Source organism: Dermochelys coriacea, chromosome 11, assembly GCF_009764565.3.
Source record: "Dermochelys coriacea isolate rDerCor1 chromosome 11, rDerCor1.pri.v4, whole genome shotgun sequence".
Lineage (NCBI taxonomy): Eukaryota > Metazoa > Chordata > Testudines > Dermochelyidae > Dermochelys > Dermochelys coriacea.
In genome coordinates, this window is record NC_050078.2 from 25,966,540 (window position 1) to 25,985,909 (window position 19,370).

A 19,370-nucleotide genomic window follows, 5' to 3' on the forward strand; every position below is an offset into this window, starting at 1 on the left:
ATTGGCACAGCTGTTTCATTCTAGGTCGTTAACTACCAACCCTATCACTAAGAGCAACGAACCAATCTCAGTTACTAATATTTTAAAATATTACTTAGTATGTATTTTGTGTTTTAACTTTTGATTTCTTTTCCTATGCATAATTATAGTAATTGTCTCCTAAACTTATTCCACAGAAATCAGTGTATGCTGGTGTTTAGCCTAGTTATAAAGGATTAGTAAAGTTCTAGAGAAAGGCCATTTATATTTTGGATTTATATTTCTGAATCTTTCATGTAGTTCAGATCAAGTGATAGAAGACTTCTTTTCATTATCTCACTGGGACATTATTGCTGGCTTAAGTGGACTGCTGACTTTAAAAAAAAAAAAACAGTTGTAGAAATTCACTGGAAGGGCCTGTAAAATTTTTTGCACAGAAGGATAAAATGGCAAGCACAGACAATATCTTGGGTTTAATTCAGCAGTGCACAGCAATCTTCAGACAAAGTTTTGCAAGGAGAGCTAGCAGCAGTCTAACTTCTGTTGATGTCAATGTGTAATAGCCAAGAGTAGAGTTATGCCTATGAAAATATCTCAATAAATGAAGTTTTGTCATAAATAAAATTTCAGGGTAACAGCTGGGTTGCAGAGAGAAAGAGTTCAAGTGTAGTTTGCTGTGTCAGTTTGTTTTGCCGAGTAAGTTAGGACTAGTCATAGTCTACATTTAGGAAGGTTATGGTGAATCAACTAAGGGTATTAAGTCAACGCACATAAATTAAAGAGCATTTGACTCTCCAAAGAGGATTACTTACAACAAACTTAGGCCACTTATCTCCTGAGAGAGAGCATCCACATGGGTCTTTAATTTATGCACATGGACTTTACAGTGTAGTTGATTCACCTTCATTTTCCTGCTCTCAGTGTAGAGATGGCCTTAGATCTTCCGGTTTGAATCTCATGCATAGCGTACAACAGAAAAAGTGAAACCCTGCAAGGTGCCGACTGCCCACACATGCCACTCATTTCAATGGAGCTGAGAGCGCTCAGTGCCTCGCTGATTTAAATGTCTCATCAGTAATTCTTGGTGTCACAATCTGGAGACTTTGGAAGATACTAGGAGGGGGAAAAAAAAAATCAGTAAATTGCTAAACCAGTTTTCAGGCCATTGGGTCTTTTAGGAAACAAAAATATGCCACAATTAAGGCAGAAGGTGTGCATCAATTGGAGTTCATATCCAGAAATTGTATTAGTTTCCATAAAATAATTCTTCCATATGAAAACCCCCTCAAAATGTGAAAGCCTAGAAATGAACCACAAAGTGATGCAGACACTTCACTAATGCCATATATTCTATTTTACTATCACCCCACTCAACTAAGCTATTTCCCCTAGCTGTGTTCCGAAATACATGTATACATATTTAATTAGAATTAAAGATTTCAAGATTAATTTAGTCAGGCTGCAATAGCATATGCCAGAGTTCCATACTTTGTCGGCTAGTGTGATATTTTGATTGAGTACCAAGCTGTTTCTATGAGTCAAAAGAAAACATTATTTTTGGGGTTATGGAGTGTGTTATATAAGGTGCTTTACATTTATGTAAGTATTGCTATGTTTACCATAATGTTTTCTAATATGTTTACTGCATTTTAAACAATAAGTAATAAGTTACTATTTTAGAGTTATAGCATACTAGAGATTGTAAAACCCCATCTTGTTATCAAAGTATCTATCTCCAAGTTAAGTGTTCTTATCTTCATGCATATTTATGCTCAACATAAGGAGGAAAGTTAAGGTTGGGTAGGGAAGTGTAACTTTCCTCCCACATGCTAAAGCATCAGATAGCAACTGATATAGTTTCTGATTGCAAGAACATGGAGGAGAAATGTACAAAAAACTGTCAGGTTGAAAAGTAAAGCATCTTGTTGAGAAGCATCCCCTCCTTTTTAACTACCAGTTTGTTTTCTACATAGTTTTCCCCTTTTCAGTTGTTTTTTTCTCAGATTGATTGGCACTTGACAATCATTGCTGATTTCAATTATCTACTGCTTTTTCAAAATTCTCTCCTATCACTGCATGCACTCTTTTCAAACTTGAGTTTGATATTCAAGATAGGCCTAAATCAAAACTCCACATCCAAACACTCTGGAATTTTTGAGGGGAGGGGTTGGTATAGAAGGAGGGGAAGGTTCAAAATTTAAACCTTATCTCTTTTCATAGATTTGCCCATCATTATTCCTAATGAGTACTGGTAAACTTTGTACAACAACACAGTTTTTCTATATATGCCACATGTTGCAGTAAACTTGTCAAGGTTCCTTCCCCACTCCTAACTCTAGGGTACAGATGTGGGGACCTGCATGAAAACCTCCTAAGCTTATTTTTACCAGCTTAGGTTAAAACTTCCCCAAGGTACAAACTATTTTACCCTTTGCCCTTGGACTTCCATTGCCACCACCAAACGTTTGACTGGGTGTACTGGGAAAGTGTCATTTGGAAACATCTTTCCCCCCCCAAAATCCTCACCAAAACCTTGCACCCCCCTGCCTAGGGAAGGCTTGATAAAAATCCTCACCAATTTGCATAGGTGACCACAGACCCAAATCCTTGGATCTTAAGAACAATGAAAAAAACATTTAATTTCTTACAAGAAGAATTTTAATATAAGAAAAGGTAAAAAGAATCACCTCTGTAAAATCAGAATGGTAAATACCTTACAGGGTAATTAGATGCAAAACATAGAGAACCCCTCTAGGCAAAACCTTAAGTTACAAAAAGACAGAAATATCCATTCTATTCAGCACAGTCTAATTTCTCAGCCATTTAAAGAAATCATAATCTAATGCATATCTAGCTAGATTACTTATTAAGTTCTAAGACTCTATTCCTGTTCTGTCCCGAGCAAAAGCATCACACAGACAGACAGACCCTTTGTTTCTCCCTCCAGCTTTGAAAGTATCTTGTCTCCTCATTGGTCATTGTGGTCAGGTGCTAGCGAGGTTATCCTAGCTTCTTAATCCTTTACAGGTGAAAGGGTTTTTCCTCTGGCCAGGAGGGATTTTAAAGGTGTTTACCCTTCCCTTTATATTTATGACAAAACTATTTCAGGAATGCTTAAGACAATATTTATAAATATTGTCTTATCTGTTGTATCAATCCAGCTGTAAATCCAGGTAGCTTAATTAGCATGGGGGACTTCAATTTCTGTAACATAAGCTAAAGGTCTCAAGCAGCCAGCAACCTTGAAAACAACCTTGAAACCTAAAACCTTGAAATTTCTAAACATTATAGATTATTTCCTAATGCAAAAATTGTTGCAACCAATATGTGGAATTTCTATATTAGACTTTTTTGGTTAGAACAAGGAGCAAATGATCACAGAACTAAGTTCATGTAGCTTAGGTACAATTGAGCATGACTTGATCATATTCATAATATGTGAAGCAGAATACAGTCCAGACTAGACAATATCAATTTGGTGCTTTAATAGGGCCAATTTCACAAAGCTTTAAACAATTATGAGCCAAATCATCTCAGAGAAAGAATTTAAACAGAAAAATGTGAATGATAACTGGGAATCATTTAAGAACACCTTATCAGATGCCCAAAGTCCACAGTTGAGGAAGAAGGCTGTGCTAGTTCCAAAAAAACTTGGTTTAGAGGATAAGTGAAGGCAGCTGTACAAAATAATATACAACAAATGGAAGAAAGGGTAAGTTGATAGTAATGTATATAAATCAGAAGTTAGGAATTGTAGAAAATTGATAAGGGAAGCCAAGGGACACAAGACGAACACTATGGCCAGCAGTTTTAAAGATAAGGGTTTTTTAAAAAATGTATTAGGAATAAAAATAAACCTGACAATGGTATTGTTCCATTACTAGATAGACATGGTAGAATTATGATCATCATCATTTTGGAATCTGTGAATCTATGAACTGGAACTTCAACTGTCCAGGGCTCAGAAAAAAATATATAATTGTTAAACACCTCCAAAAATGACTAAAAATAGCTTTCTAAACATTAAAAATGTCTTTAAAAAAACAGTAAATCAGGTCCTTTTGAAGCTAAAAGAGAATATAATGGGCCTCATTGCAAAGCTGGGAGTCTCACAATTCCAATGGGATACAGCTCCTTGACACAAGTCTCCACTTTGTCCAAGCTGCACAGAGAAGCTGTGGGAGGAATGGAGCAACTTGCAACTCTCTGATGGAGCAACTCTCTGATCCATAGCCACCCACTTTGGGCAAAAGTTAGAGAAGCGGAGAGCCTACTGTAACTTCCACCATTGATAATGACATTTACACGGTAGAGGATCAGGTGTATTGGAGCTCTGCTCTGCCATGCCTCTGCTTTTCCCCCCAGAATGTCCTCTCCTGCCCCTTACACTGAGAGAGGGGGCAGCTTCTGCCAAGTGGAATTCAAGATAGAATTCTCCACCAGTTTTCCCTCATGCAAACACTCAGCTCACCTTGAGCTGAGTGTTTGCATGAGGGAAAACTGGTGGAGAATTCTATCTTGCACTGCTTACATGGCACAAAGTGGCCTGATCAGAGAATGTGGTCTTTTTTTCCCCTAGTCCTATAGGGTCACAAGATATCAGACTTTAAAGCCATGATATTTAGAAAAGCAGTCACAGTCACTAACCCAGCACTTGTGCTTGTCTTGGGCTTCCAGAAAGGGGTAATTTGGAATGTGGGGGGGCAGGGAGAGAAGATGAATCCATGTCTGTGGCAGGTTGACTTAAAAAAAAAGTGGCTATGTGAAGCTGCTCAGTGGTTTGGAATGTTAGAGCAGATCCTGGCAGGTGAAGTTCTCCCAGGTGCACAAATAATACATGTACTACATGGCTCTTCAATTTGTCACATGGATATCACTCCCACAAGAGGGTGTGGGAGAGAAACAGCTAGCTAATGTTTTGTTCCTTTTGAGTCATGTATGATTAAGTCAAAGCAAAACTCTATTGAACATTCAATATTTATCAGATCATTCTGTTACTGCTGAGCCAGGAGAGGAAAATGAGCCAGGAAGAAAGAAATATTCATTATGTTCCCATTTGGTTTACTCCTTAGTATTTCCTCTGGGAACCTGCCCTCACAGTTGATAAATGGTGCCTTATGTCTGCCACAAGTCTACATCTCACTGCTGGCTACTGGTTTCCTAAAGAGTAAATACATGCTGCAGCAAATAAATCCATTTATAAAAGGTTTATTCTGTTAACCAGTGTTCATGACAATGAATCTGTGTATTACCTGTTTTGAATTGTCACTGAAGTGATTGGCCCAGACCACTGGATCTGCTTCAAGTTTATACAAAACTCACCTCACAAGTTATAGTCAACAGAAAAGTCCAGTGGTCATTTTGTGGCTAATAATTACTTTCTTTTAAAAATCATTTTGTGACCATTGAATGGAAGGTGATGGACAAATGCAAACTGTCAGTTTAAGTCCCAGTTTGAAATATATTCTAGTGTAAACACCTTATTTGCTAGCCTATTTGCATTGCTTTTAGTCAAGCTTAATCATACTGATTATTCATCTATTGCTTTTGGCGGGGGCAGGCAGGTAAATAAGCTTCGAATTATTTTTGTATAGATTCTGGCAAGTAGCCACTGTGGCATTTATTTAAACAAAATATCTTAGAAAAGCTAAAACCACTTTTATGCCAAGCTATTAAAATAAAAAAAAATCTGAAAGTGTAATGCCTTTTCCCTGCATTTGCTTGAATGTAATACATGTGATTAATAGATTTTTAGGTACAGAAAATAAATGAATGTAAGTGATGGTGACCTTTGATTTCCATATTAAAGCTCCTAGAATCAATTGATGTATTTTACCAAAGGTGCATATTGTAGCACATAGACTAGATGCTTCCATAATGAATCTTAATCTTTAACATGAGATATTCTTTTGAGAGAAGAGACTTGCATTACCAAGTATGAATAAAGAGGACAGTAACCATAAAAACTTGGCTGCCTTTTTTGGCTTGTTATGAAAGATCTTGGTTTTCAAAGGAAGGACTGGCATGGGAAGTAGGATATGCTAACAAAAGTATCAAAAAAGACATGAACAAGTAGCTCTGTGCTTTTATGTCGCATCCCATTTTAAAGTTAATGAAAAATGCTTCTATATTTGTAGTTTTACTGTGAAATCAGGACTGTGATGGAAGGGAGACAGAGCCAACATGTAGGAAGTGAGATATTGGCAGGCTCTCCCTCTCACTTGAAGACAGGAGAAAACAGCTAACATTTTACTCTGTATCTCACAACTGAGCAGCTCCCCTAATTTTGTGGCATGAGAGTCCTCTATAGAGGACAGCTCCATCCCCTCAATTTAGAACAAGATATACCTCAAAAGTGTATAGTTGAGGACTTGTAAGGAAATTTGGAAATGTAGCTGTATCCATAGCTTTGTGGTGTGTGGTGCACATAGCTTTCCTCAGTAAGAGGAACACTTAACAGTTTCCATACTGGCATGCCCTCTCCCCATCAACTCAGACAATGGTGTAAGTGGAAAGGGTGGAACACCAACTTGATATTTTCAAGACGCACCAAGATAATCTATTAAAAAAGTGCTATTGTAATGATGCACACTCAATACCAGGGCACACCCTCATCTAAGGGTCCAAAGTTAAGTTGGTTGTCATCTCCTTTGCCCTCTGCAGGACATCTATCTTTGTGCCTTGCTCCAGCTGATAAGGCTCATCCAAACCCCTTCCAGAGTAACACAATGTCAGGTAAGTCCCAAGTCCCAAAGACTCAACCAGTTCTCTGGATCCTGTGTGCTATCCTTCCTAGGGTTCCATTGCCTTTCCCCATCCCTGACGTCAAGCATTGTCTTGCACACCTTAAACCTTCCTGAGACTCTAGCCTCCAACAATCTCTGGTACTTTAGCCATTCACAGAAGCCAGCCTTCCTGTCCCCTCCCTGTGGCTTTCTTCACTACCCTGAATTCTCCCAGAATATGTAAAAGGCCCAGGTGCCTGTTGAGTTATCACCTCATCCTTCCTTAGTCCTACCTTCTATGGCTGACAAGTAATTACCTAATTACTGTCCAGGTAAAGTGAATGTGACTAACTGGGGCTTTCACCCCATCAAAGCTAGTATTAGGTCCTGTGGTTACTTAGCATTAGACAGAGATTTGAGCCATGAAATACATATCTAAATCTGGATTCAGGTCCAAACTTACCCAGAATTTGAGAGGAATGAGATTGGATTCAGTGTTCCAGTATGGGCCCATCTCTAGTACATCTTAAAGGATCAATTTTTATGTTAGAATGTTGACAACATCTCTGTAAACTACTGAGAACAAAAAACAAAATCTACTCATAGTTGCAGAGGTGCAACGGAGCAGAACTTTGCCAAAGTTGAGTTTTTAAAAACCCTAACGTATGTTACTCAGGATATGGTGGTACTGCATTCAAGCCAAAGTGAATCTAATCTAAGTAATGATGTGTTGTCATTTATGCTACTAACTTTAAAGTATTTATGGCTGTTAAGATAAACAGTCAAATTGTTTGAAAATTCTTAGACTTCTTACTATGAAAAGAAATTGAGAAGATGTAATAGCTGGAACAGTTTCTTTAGTAATGACTCCTCCATAATAGATGTAGTTTCAGGTGAAAAGGAGAGAAGTGCGGCTTTTAGGTTCTTTAACAAATTTTAAATTTATTTTAGACATAAGTTATTGTTGGGAAAATATTTCACAAATATTCTTCATAAAACAGCTTGTATTTAGTTCACCATTCAGCTTTTCCTGTACCAGTGATTGCCATTCAACTTTCTGGCTCTAAAATATTTTAACAGCTTCATAATGCAGGCAAAAATGTTATAGGTACATTATATACAATTAAACAAATATTATATATTTTTATTTAAACAGCAAGGACAGTCAAATGCTTGTAATGGTGTAAAGATTTTGATGGAAAGCTGGACTAAAGTCCTAAAAATGAATGGAACAGTAACTAACACTTTGTAGGGCCAGAATTGTATAGACAAAAAGTGTTTGAGGAATAATGACCCTTTTCAAAAAGGGAGCACTAGAAGATTGATTTATTTAATTTATTTATTTTATTTAAATCTAGTAAATTTGGTATGAGACAACCACCTGCAAGATTTGAGAGAGCTATCTGGAATGTAACTACGTAGCTTATTGTAAAGTTCAGACACAATTTGTCACTATGTTTGCCTTTGGTGGGATGGCTGGGTGTGGGGGAGGGGGTTGGTTTTTTTAATCTTTTGCTTGAGGTCCTGCTCAAAACACATTGGTATGAAATTCCTCATTGTGACATTTGTATGGTGATGCACAAATATTTGACTAATACAAAAATGTCAGTTATTTCCTGTTTCCCTAAAGTTTTTGTGACTTTTGCATTTTTTACTTAAATTTTCAAATTATGGGGCAAATTCTGTTCCCAGAAGCACCTAGGCATCTCCTAACAATTTAAGTGAGATACCAGAAAATCTAGTAGTACATATGTATTTGATTTTAATATTGAAACATATACATGATGTTGCTATTAGTTATTAAATAGGAAAGACTTCCCCCTCAGCAGAGACCCATTATGCTCTAAAAACAACAGAGTGCACATGATGTATAAGAGGGAACAGCTTTAAGAATAATAGAGATGTTGGGGATCTCTGTGATCATCAAAAGGATCATCTTTTAAATCTCTCCTTAAAACTCACCTATGCCATAATGCCTGAAAAACACCTGGCATTGCTTAGGCATTTGGGGGCAGTGACCACTTCTCATTACACTAATCAAAACTGTCTCGTTCCTTATGGTCCCCACATATGTTCATTGTAGCCAGTGGCTGTCTCCTAGTGTACCTCTGTTGCTTACAAAAGGCTGGGGCTTCTGCAACCCTTTAAGGAAGAAGGGCCCTACCCATGCCATGCCACACGGGAAGATATGATTTAGGCAGCCCTACATATGGTGTGCCTACAGCCCTGGATTGCCTCGATCAGTGCGTGGTTGGTCATCAACAGAATTGCCTAAAATTCTTAAGTTCCAATCATGTAAAACTATGCAACCTACTGAACCTACTGAAGACAGTAAGACTGTGCAGCCCTCATGACAGCTACAGATGTTACAGCTGCCCATCATTTAAAAGAGCTGTAAGAAGCCATTAAGCTCTTCTATGGAACCAGAAAGCTGAAACAATAAGGGTCTCCAAACAAACAGACATATGCCACTGCCCAAACAAAAGGCACACATGAGACTGCTCAGGCAGTCTATAAGAATGCAGGTACTTTGCAGAGTATTATTTGAGAGAGGTGTCAGTGTGAGAGAAGTCTACACTTAAAACTTAGGCCAACATAGCTACAGTGCTCCGAGGTATGAAAAATCCACACCACTAGCCACCACAAGTTTGTCAATCTACTCCCACATTGTAGACAAAGCTAAGTCAATGGAAGGATTCTTCTGTCAACCAATCTACTGTAGCTCAGGGAGTGGAGTTACTATAGTGATGGAAGAACCCCTGCTGTTGCTGTAGTAACATCCCTGTAGAGTCTGCAGGGTTACAGTGGCATATCTATTGGGTGGTAGCTATTCTTCTATAACCCCCATAGTGTAGACAAAGCAGTGAAAAACACCATAGAGATACACCAAGAAGTACTGGGAACATAGCTTTTAAAAGGGCCAAAAGAGCTTTTGGGCTAAGTGCTGACTGAAAGAAGGGTTTGGAACTGTGACCCACCCTGACTCTTGTTGTTTGATTCCTGCTACATTCAGGGAAACAAGACTTTGTACATTCCTTGTAAATAAATTGGATTGCATCAAAGAAACACTAGATTCCACCAATTTCTCCCTCTAACTTGAACAACTTGTAAGATCCCAAATTATTGGCTAACTGCTTGGGTCAAAAGGGATAATTATAGTTTGGTCTGCAGAGCCATTGTTACAGGTCACAGGCTATGAAAATGAAAAAGCCCAGCTTGATTTTCAGATTCCAGGGTGAATTTGGAAGTTAGAGAAAAAAGTTCTTTCACTTGTACAATAAGTCAATGTGATAAACATTGAGATAATAAACAAAGCCCTATAGTACCTATGTTTAGAGAATAACTTTTCAGAGTAAAACTGCATTAAAAACTGTTCTTTGGAATTAAGGGTCAGAACAAGTCTGTTCAAGACATAATGCTAAAGTACTGAAAAATTAGAGATTTCGCCTTGGCCGACTTTACTTTCATGTATTTATTTCACACAAAGGTACAAAGCTTTGACTCATCAGAATTGCTGGAGTGGAGCTTAAGGACCTATGTAAATGAATAGCCTTCAAAAGCTATACAAAAACTTGTGTATTTCTAAGCTTGGAGGAAAAGATTGTTCATCAAGGACAGAGGACTACATAATACAACTTAATTTTTCTTAAGTGTTATCTGATAGAAATTATACTGTCTGGAATCAACAGATTCTCAAGTACTAATATTCCCAAGAGAAGCTTCATAGTGTATATGTAACATGCTCTTCAAGTGTGTCTCAGATCTCCATCTAGTAGCTAGTCAACACTTAGAACAAAAGCCTACTGCCATCTACTTACAGAATTACTGCTTTCTCTCAAGTGGTAGACATCAACGCTTTGTTAGGGAAGGTTTGGGTTCAAAATCTTCTGATGACCTGTAGTGATAGTCATTATATAAACATAAAGAAATAGATGCTTTCTTAAGATAGACCAGAGGTGGGCAAACTACGGCCCGCGGGATCGTCCTGCCTGACCCCTAAGCTTCTGGGCTGGGAGGCTACCCCCTGCCCCTCCCCCGCTGCTCCCCCTTTCATGAAGCTATGCCGCTGCACAGGCAGCAGGGCTGCGAGCTCCTGCCACTCTGAGTGGCATGGTAAGGGGGTGGCAGCGGCGGTGGTGCACGTGGCAGTGCAGCGGTTGGGTAAGGAATGCCGGGGGTGGGGGCCAGTTAGGGGACAGGGAGCACAGGGCGGTTAGGGGCAGAGGGTCCTGGGGGGCAGTTGGATGGGGCAGAGTTTCTAGGGCGGGGCAGTCAGGGGTCAGGGAACAGGTGGAGTTGGATAGGGTGTGGGAGTCCCGAGGAGCCTGTCAGGTGGTGGGGGAGTGGATAGGTCAGGGCAGTCAGGGAACAGGGAGCGGGGGTTGGATAGGGGGTGAGATCCTGGGGGGGTGGTTTGGGGCTGGGGGTTCCGGGATGGGGCGGTCAGGGGACAAGGAGCAGGGGGGGTTGGATGGGTCAGAGGTTCTGAGGGGGACAGTCAGTGGGCAGGAAGTGGGAGGGAGTGAATAGGGGGCAGGGGGCCAGGCTGTTTGGGGGGCACAGCCTTCCCTACCCAGCCCTCCATACAGTTTTGCACCCCGATGTGGCCCTTGGCTCAAAAAATTTGCCCACCCCTGAGACAGACAAACATGACCCTTAATCATATGCAGAAAATATAATTTTGCTATGTTTGCAGTGTTGATGTACCCATGTTGGTTCCAGGATATTGGATTGACAAGGTGGGCGAGGTAATATCTTTTATTGAACTATTTCTATTAGTGAAAGAGACAAGTTTGTAAGCTGACAAGAGCTCTTTTTGTTCCCAGACCTGAAGAAGAGTTGTATGGCCAATCCACAATTGCAATTAGCAAATATATCCAACAACCAGAGATGGGACACTAGACAGGGAGGTCTTAGAGTTACTGCAGAAAATTCTTTCCCAGGTGTCTGTCTGGTGGGTCTTGCCTGCATGCTCATGATGTAACTGATCACCATATCTGGGACCAGAAAAGAATTTTCCCTCAGCTCAGATTGCCAAATATTCTGGGGCATGGGGGTTTATCTTCCTCTGGGGCATGGAGCACAGCTTACTTGCTTGTTTGAACTAGAGAAATAGCAGATTGGCTATACTGAAAGAAGGACAGGAGACATTTGATATGGTTTTAATCAGGCCACAATTTTATTATTAAATGTCTGGGACTACCCAACTGATAAAAATATACAGTGCAGGTAACCCCATGTTCATTCAGTAGTTAGCCAGGGGCTTCTGCCACCCCCCCCCCCTCATTTTTCCATCCAACTCCCAGTCAATATATTGCTGGGACCTTCGCATCCACTCCCCTCCCCCATATGAGGGTTAAGGCTGGCTATAAGAAAGAGGGATTAGCTCCCTGCTGTACCATTCATAGGATCTGCAACTATCTCACCCCATCCTGTTCCATTCCTTTAACAAACACCTCCATTTTAAGACCTTTTGCAAGCCATTTATCCAGCCACTGTATACCTTTCCTATGGAGTACCTGCACTGGACATCCACCATAATCAGCAATTAGCATGGCTGCCTCCCCCCCAAAACTCAGTTGGGTTCCCAAACATCTCCCACACCCCCGTTTTATGATGGCCAAAACAGATCACCACCCAAGCCTGACAGGGGAATGCCATCCTCACTGGATAATTCTGGTGCCCCATGTTGTGAAATTGCCAAGCCTCTTATGACCCCAAGGAATTTGGCCACCCCCTGTTCACATCCTCCTCATCTTGTCTGCCTAGATGGTGCTTCACGGCTCCCTGACAGACCCTGCGTTAATGCATGTCTGACCACATAATTTTTATTTTCTCCTGGAAAAATTGAAGGGTCAGCTTCAAGTCCGTCTTTGCTCGGAGCATTAATTCAACCCCTTTACACATTCCCAAATGGTGTTTTCCAAGGTGCGCCACCATTATGCATGCAACAGTGGTATCAATGGGTCCAATAACATGCTCCTCCTTCCACGCCCACTCAGGCTTGCCCCGTCCCTGGACCACTGGACTGCAAACCCTCAAGGCAACTAGGACCCCCACCTCTGAGTACAGAAGACAATCCTATGCCCACAGATTCACCCCATGGTCTGCATGGCTGGTCTTCCAACATCTGGAATAAAATCACAACACATTAAATTGACTCACCACCTGAGGTTGTGCACACACATTTTGTAGGCTTCTGAATGCCAACACCTGAGTGCCTGAATTGCCTCTGTCACCATACCCAGCTGTACTGCTGTTATTGTGGCCCTAATTCCGAATAAGTGGGAACCAAATTCCAAGGGGCAGAATCAGGCTCATCACCTTCCTGGAGGATAACAGAATTCTTTCCCAGGTGTCTGGCAGGTGGGTCTTGACCACATGCTCAGGGTCTAATTGCTCACCATATTTGGTGTCGAAAAGAAATTTTCCCTGAGGTCAGATTTCCAGAGACCCTAGGGATGGGGGTTCACCTTCCTTTGCAGCGTTGGGCATGGGTCACTTTCTGGTCTGAACTAGAGTAAATAGCAGATTCTCTGTAACTTGAAATCTTTCAATCAAGACTTGAACTTCATTAACTCAGACAGTAGTTATGGGCCTACTGTAGGAGTCAGTGAGATGAACAAGAGGTCAGATGAACATGATGGTCCCTTCCAGCCTTTAAGCCTGTGAGTATCTTTAATATTGTAGCGTGATGTCCATGAAAGTGTTAATTTGTGAAAGTCAACAACTTTCAATAGGTGCTAGTAACAGTAGTTGACCCTCAAGATATACTCAGCCAATGAAGGTGTTCTGACAGTAAAATGCTTCTGTCTTGTGTTTTATTGACTTAGTCACTTAACATCTTGCTGAGAGAGTAGCATTGGTGGCATTTTCCCGGGAACTGGTCTGAAGTGGATTTTACTGTTGCTTGCTCGCATAGTAAAAATTTAGCTGCTAATAAACATAGCTGTATCTCTAATTAGCCTCTGGATTCTTAAATTTTGTTATTATACTCAATACCACAAATTAGAGTATTAGTGATATAAAAAATGAGCTATAGTCAAGGCTCTTTGTTTTCAGTTTTTACTAGTTTTTAATCAAAACATTCCTCAGTTTTACAAAAGCTATTATTCATTTTTACGTATTTTCATCCAAATTTTGGACCATCCAGGTACATGAAAACATTGATTATGTTAAGAAAATCCCAGTGTGTTACCTTCAATAGATGTGATTAAGAGCCATGCTGCTTCCTGCATCTTCAGTGTCCCACTTGGCTCAGCTAATGTGGAGAAACCATTTTCTAAATTCAGCTACATCCAAAACTGCAGGAGAACAAGCCTTGGAAAAAACGTTTTGAAAAAACTGCTCCAAGCCTATGTTACCCAGGCCATTTGGAATTTACACTGAAGCACATCAAGCATAACAACAGCAAACTGTTTTTAAAAGAACACAAACCCCAGCACTACACGGCTTTTACTTTCAGTACTTTTAACTTTTTGCTAGTTGTTGTTGTCCTGTGCCCCCACATTCCCTAATATTAAGCCAGTTATTTACCCGGAAACTGTGAAGTTAATGTTTTGCAATTCTTCCATTGAGCATACCACATCTACACTATGGGTTAGGTCGGCATAGCTATGGCACACAACCATAAAGATTCTATTGATAATCACTATGTTACAGAACTTTACATTTTTAAAGTGTTGTGCCTACATTAACTAATTAAATATGTAAGCCATATATAATCTTCCCTGCCCATCCTGCCACCACTGATTGCAGCAGAGGCGGGACTAAGCCCTGTATTTGTTACTAGAACCATGCAAAATTTTCCTAACAAAATTTGGAATCAGATGATGGTCATTTGGTGTCAAGTTTTCTGCTAAGCAAAGAAGCCAAGTACATCTGGCAATTTTCAGGCCAAACCAATTTTGAAGCCATAGCTACAGGGGGTTCTAACATCTGACTTCAAAATAATAGCTAGTTATAGTATCTTAATTACTGAGAAATTACTGTCCCTCCAAAATTATCTCACTGCTAGGCAGTTTGTGGACTCCAAAGTCCTGATGACATGGGAAGACTGAAGGCTGAAGCACAGAAAGGCTTGGGATGAATGAAGTGCATCAACCCAGGTTCAGATGTTCTGGGTGGAGTTTTGTTGGCAGGACTAAAACATAAACTCACCCTCATTTCCAGTGGGGGTCAACATTCTAGTTGAAATTGTCTCAGATTATCAAACTTCTGAATATCTAACCTCAGTGTGTGCTACAGATTGGATCATTACAATTTTGTAAATGATTTGGATAATGGAACAGAACATGTGCTTATAAAGTTTGTGGATGACACCAACCCAGGAAGGGTTGTAAGCATTTTGGAGGACAGGATTAGAATTCAAAATAATCTTGACAAATTGGAGAAATGGTTTGAAATAAAATAGATGAAATTCAATAATGATAAAGGCAAAGTACTACACTTAGATAGGAATAATCAACTGTACAAATACAAAATGGGAAATGACTTCCTAGGAAGGAGAAATGCAGAAAAGGATTGGAGGGTTACAATGTATCACCAACTAAATATGAGTCAACAATGCAATATGTTGCAAAAGAAAAAAGGCAAATATCATTCTGCGATGTATTAGCAGGGGTGTTGTAAGCAAGACTCGAGAAGTAATTCTTCTACTCTATTCATCACTGATTAGTATTGTGTCCATTCCTATGTGCCAGACTTCAGGAAGAATGTGGATAAACTGGAGAAAGTCCAGATGAGTGCAACAAAACTGATTAAAGGTCTAGTAAACATGACTTACAAGGAAAGATTGAAAAAAATGGATTTGTTTAGTCTGGAGAAGAGAAAACTGAGGTAGGGACAGGATAACAGTTTAAGTACGTAAAAGGTCACTATAAAGAGGACAGTAATTAATTGTTCTTCTTAACCACTGAAGATTGGACAAGAAGTAATGGGCTTAAACTGCAGCAAGGGAAATTTAGGTTACACATTAGGAAAAACTTCCTAATTGTAAGGGTAGTTAATAACTGGAACAAACTAGGAGGTTTTGGAATCTCTTGTTATTGAAGGTTTTTAAGAGACGTTAGAGAAACACCTGTCAGGGATGATCTAATACTCAATCCTGCTTCAGTGCAGGGGACTGGACTAGATAACCAGTCAAGGTCCCTTCTAGTCCTACATTTCTATGATTGTATGATTTAACACTCAGCTAACTGTACTTTGCATTTGGCCACAATTCAGGTGATAATTCTGTGTACTGTACATTTAGGGTCTTTAGAGTCCTTTCTGCCTTTGTCTACCAAAATCTCCCACCAGAAATCAGGAACACACTTATAAATATACCTCATTGTAGTGAGGCGGAGTGGCCACCCTCCAGACTTGAGTGAGGGACCACTCCCCCTGGTGGGAAAAGACAACGCCCCCACGCCCACCCCCCACTGGAAGTATTGGGGTGGGATAGGAAGTATAAAAGGAGGGACCCTGTAGCTCAGTTGGGGCTGGAATAGGGAAGGATGTGGACATCTCTTCTAAGGAGCCCAAGCCCTCTGCAGGAATTCAAACCAGCAGCTGAGCAGACCAGCAACCTACTGACCAAAGAAGCCAAGAACTCCGAGGAGTTGCTGGAAAGGATGCCACCAGACTGTGAAGTGGCAAGATGGAGCCCGGTGCCTGTGGAGCAACGCTAGCAGAGCTGAGTAGGAAGCAGCCCAGGGGAACCAGACTTCAGTCCAGTTGTGCTGCTGGGAAGTAGAGCAGCATGTTTGTGTTTCCCCATTGACCCAGTAGAGGGACCATGCACCACTAACAGGACCATGGGCTGGGACCCAGTTGAATAGAGGTGGGCCCAGGTCTCCCTACTGCCAGCCCCACACACCTGGGGTTCACTGCATACTTCCCATAGGCCAGAAGGCCTGTACCTGTGGATTATTGTCTGCCCCAACCAGGAGGCTCAGGGCTAAAGACTGCTTGTTGCTCTGCCTTGCCCAGAGGGTCATAGCTCCCAGACTGCCAATTGGTATCCATCCCAGTCAGGAAGATGCATACTAGAGACTGCTTGTTGCTCTGCTCTGGCTAGCAGGGCCTGAGCCTGACTATTGTTGCCTGCAGAAGTAAGGCAGAGTGGCCTCCCTCCTGACTCGAGAGCAAGGGAACGCTACTCTCATTTATGGATGAACACAGTCCATGTTCAGAGTCTAGTGTAGGTCTCCAGCTGCTCAATCCAGAAAACGCATATTTGAGAGTCAGGCAGAGGAGAATTAGACATAACGTCTACTGACACAACAGTACCAGACATTGGCAACTGCATCTCCTTAAGAGGAGGATTTTATTCTAGGAGAGAATTTTTTTCTTCACCTAGGTCCCAAGCGTTAGCCAATTTAATTAGTCCTCTGCTCAGATTAGGGTTTCAACAATAAAGTACCTTGCATGACAGGTTTCAGAGCAGCAGCCTTGTTAGTCTGTATTCGATGAAGTAAGCTGTAGCTCACGAAAGCTTATGCCCGAATAAATTTGTTAGTCTCTAAGGTGCCACAAGTACTCCTTTTCTTTTAACAATAAAGTATTACTTCTGCCTCTTTACACAGAAATAGAACTACCTGTAACTGGGGCTGATAACTCCTTAGGTTTTGTAAATTGTGCCTGGCACTCAGCAATATTCAATGGCCACTGGCAAAGGATGGGAGAAAATTAAAACCTGCTTTAGTAAGTCTCAGAGGACACCGTCATTTTAATGTTATGCTCTTTGAGTTAACAAATGTGCCTGAAGAGGCCCAAAAATTAATGGTTGTTTTGGCAGGATTCTTTTATAAAAGGTAAGTTGTCGATCTCATGACCTCATGTCAGTATCACCTAGTTTTAAATTATATTTACATGATTTTTAAAAGGCAGCATTTCATTGAATTTAAAATGCAGGGCTTATCTTTGAATTAAATGATGAAAATAATTAATGGGGAAATACTGATAGGATGGTTGATAAGTATAGAAGCACTAGCATAGAGGACAAATCCTTCCATATTTGAAGTCATACAGAAATTAAATCATTTTACCTAACTGCAAGAATGGTACTCTCTCAACAGACTGGCAGTGGAATATGGAGAATTTCAGTCGTGAGTCCAGTCTGAATACGGATCAGAAGCCTAATTATGCAAACACTTTTTCAAGCGAGTACCAATCACTTGCATAAACAAACAAACAAACAGTCCCCTTGGTTTCATATGAGTAATTGTTTGAAGCTGCACACTAGTTTGTTGGTGACCCAACGTCACAAGGGTGTTCAGTGTGAAATGAACTAGTGGCTGCATGCCCACATCAGAAAAACTATCACCATGACCACAGTTGTCACTGATTGGCAATCCCAAGAGATGCCACACACTGAATGGAAATGGAGAATATTCTCAGACACAAAGGTGGTGGTCCCTCCTATGTCAAGTTTCAGACATACATGTGAAGTAGCAAAGGTTAGGTACACTTGCACTTCCTTTGTCTGTCCTGTACCCTGTCTTTTGGATAGAGAATTTCAGTCTCCAAGGCAGTCAAACAAAGAACCTTTCATCATCACAAAATTTATATTAAAAAAAAAAATCATACAAGAACAAAGGTAATTCTAGTCAGTGGGCTAGTTTCACAAATAAATTTAGATGTGGTGACACTGAGTGTTGCCACCCCTAATTTTTAGGTGCCCAGAAAATTTCTGGGATTCACAAATCCTGAGTGTGGTACCTCAGCTCCCTGTACAATGAATGTGTGTGTGTGGAGAGAGGAGAGATAAATGCGTCAGAATGGGATTCACAGAAGCCTGCGTGCTAGGCAGCTCCTTGCCTAAGCTAGACAATGAATGGGATATGTCCTAAATCCTCCCCTCTCTTGGAGATAGGCACCACCCTCTGCTTGGGATTCTGAGCTGCAAACCCTATCTTGATGTTAGGTGCCTACACCATTATAGCAAGAGGCTGCTGTGAGGAGGACCTCCTTCATAACTTCTAGCTCATGGGCTAGGGAACTCACCTGGGTTGTGGGAGACCCCCAGTTTAAGTCACCCCTCCAACTGACAGAGAGAAGGAATTTGAACTGGGCTCTGCCATCTTTCAGGTGGGATAATCTGATGTAAGGGTCCTTCAGTCTCTTCTGCTGAAATTATTCCACTGTGGATAAAGAAGTAATTAGAGCTCAGGGACTGGATCCTGGGTCTCCCATCTTCCAGCTGAGTGTTCTAACCACCAAGCTACAGAGTTAGTTTTTCGATTTCTCTCTATTTCTCTCTTTATTAAATAACACAAATTTAGAAAGGAAAGAAAAGAAAAGAAAGAAAAAGAGGTCCTTCTGTGATACCTGGAAAAAACTTGGATGGTCATAAGAACATAAGATTGGCCATACTGGGTTAGACCAATGGTCCATCTAGCCCAGTATCCTGTCTTCCAACACCAGATGTTTCAGAGGGAATGAAGAGAACGGAACAATTTATTGAATGATCCATCCCCTGTCATCCAGTCCCAGCTTCTGGCAGTCAGAGGTTTAAGGATACCTAGAGCATGGGGTTACATATTTGACCATCTTGGCTAATAGCCATTGTTAGACCTATCCTCCTTGAATTTATCTAATTATTTTTGAACCTGTTATTCTTTTGGCCTTCACAACATCCCCGACAATGAGTTCTACAGGTTGCCTGTGTGGTGTGAGAAGTAC

The 19,370-nt window shown here is 40.7% G+C and overlaps 1 long non-coding RNA gene across 1 annotated transcript in view; it reads right to left on the minus strand.

Annotated features, from left to right (window-relative positions):
- Positions 1-13,800: 13,800 nt before the first annotated feature.
- Positions 13,801-19,370, minus strand: part of LOC122458014 — a 52,197-nt gene continuing 46,627 nt past the window's right edge. The window contains exons 2-3 of the long non-coding RNA XR_006277830.1: positions 18,693-18,829; positions 13,801-14,008 (exon numbers count right to left, since the gene is read on the minus strand). This is a non-coding gene — a long non-coding RNA (uncharacterized LOC122458014). The remainder of the gene's footprint in view (positions 14,009-18,692; positions 18,830-19,370) is intronic.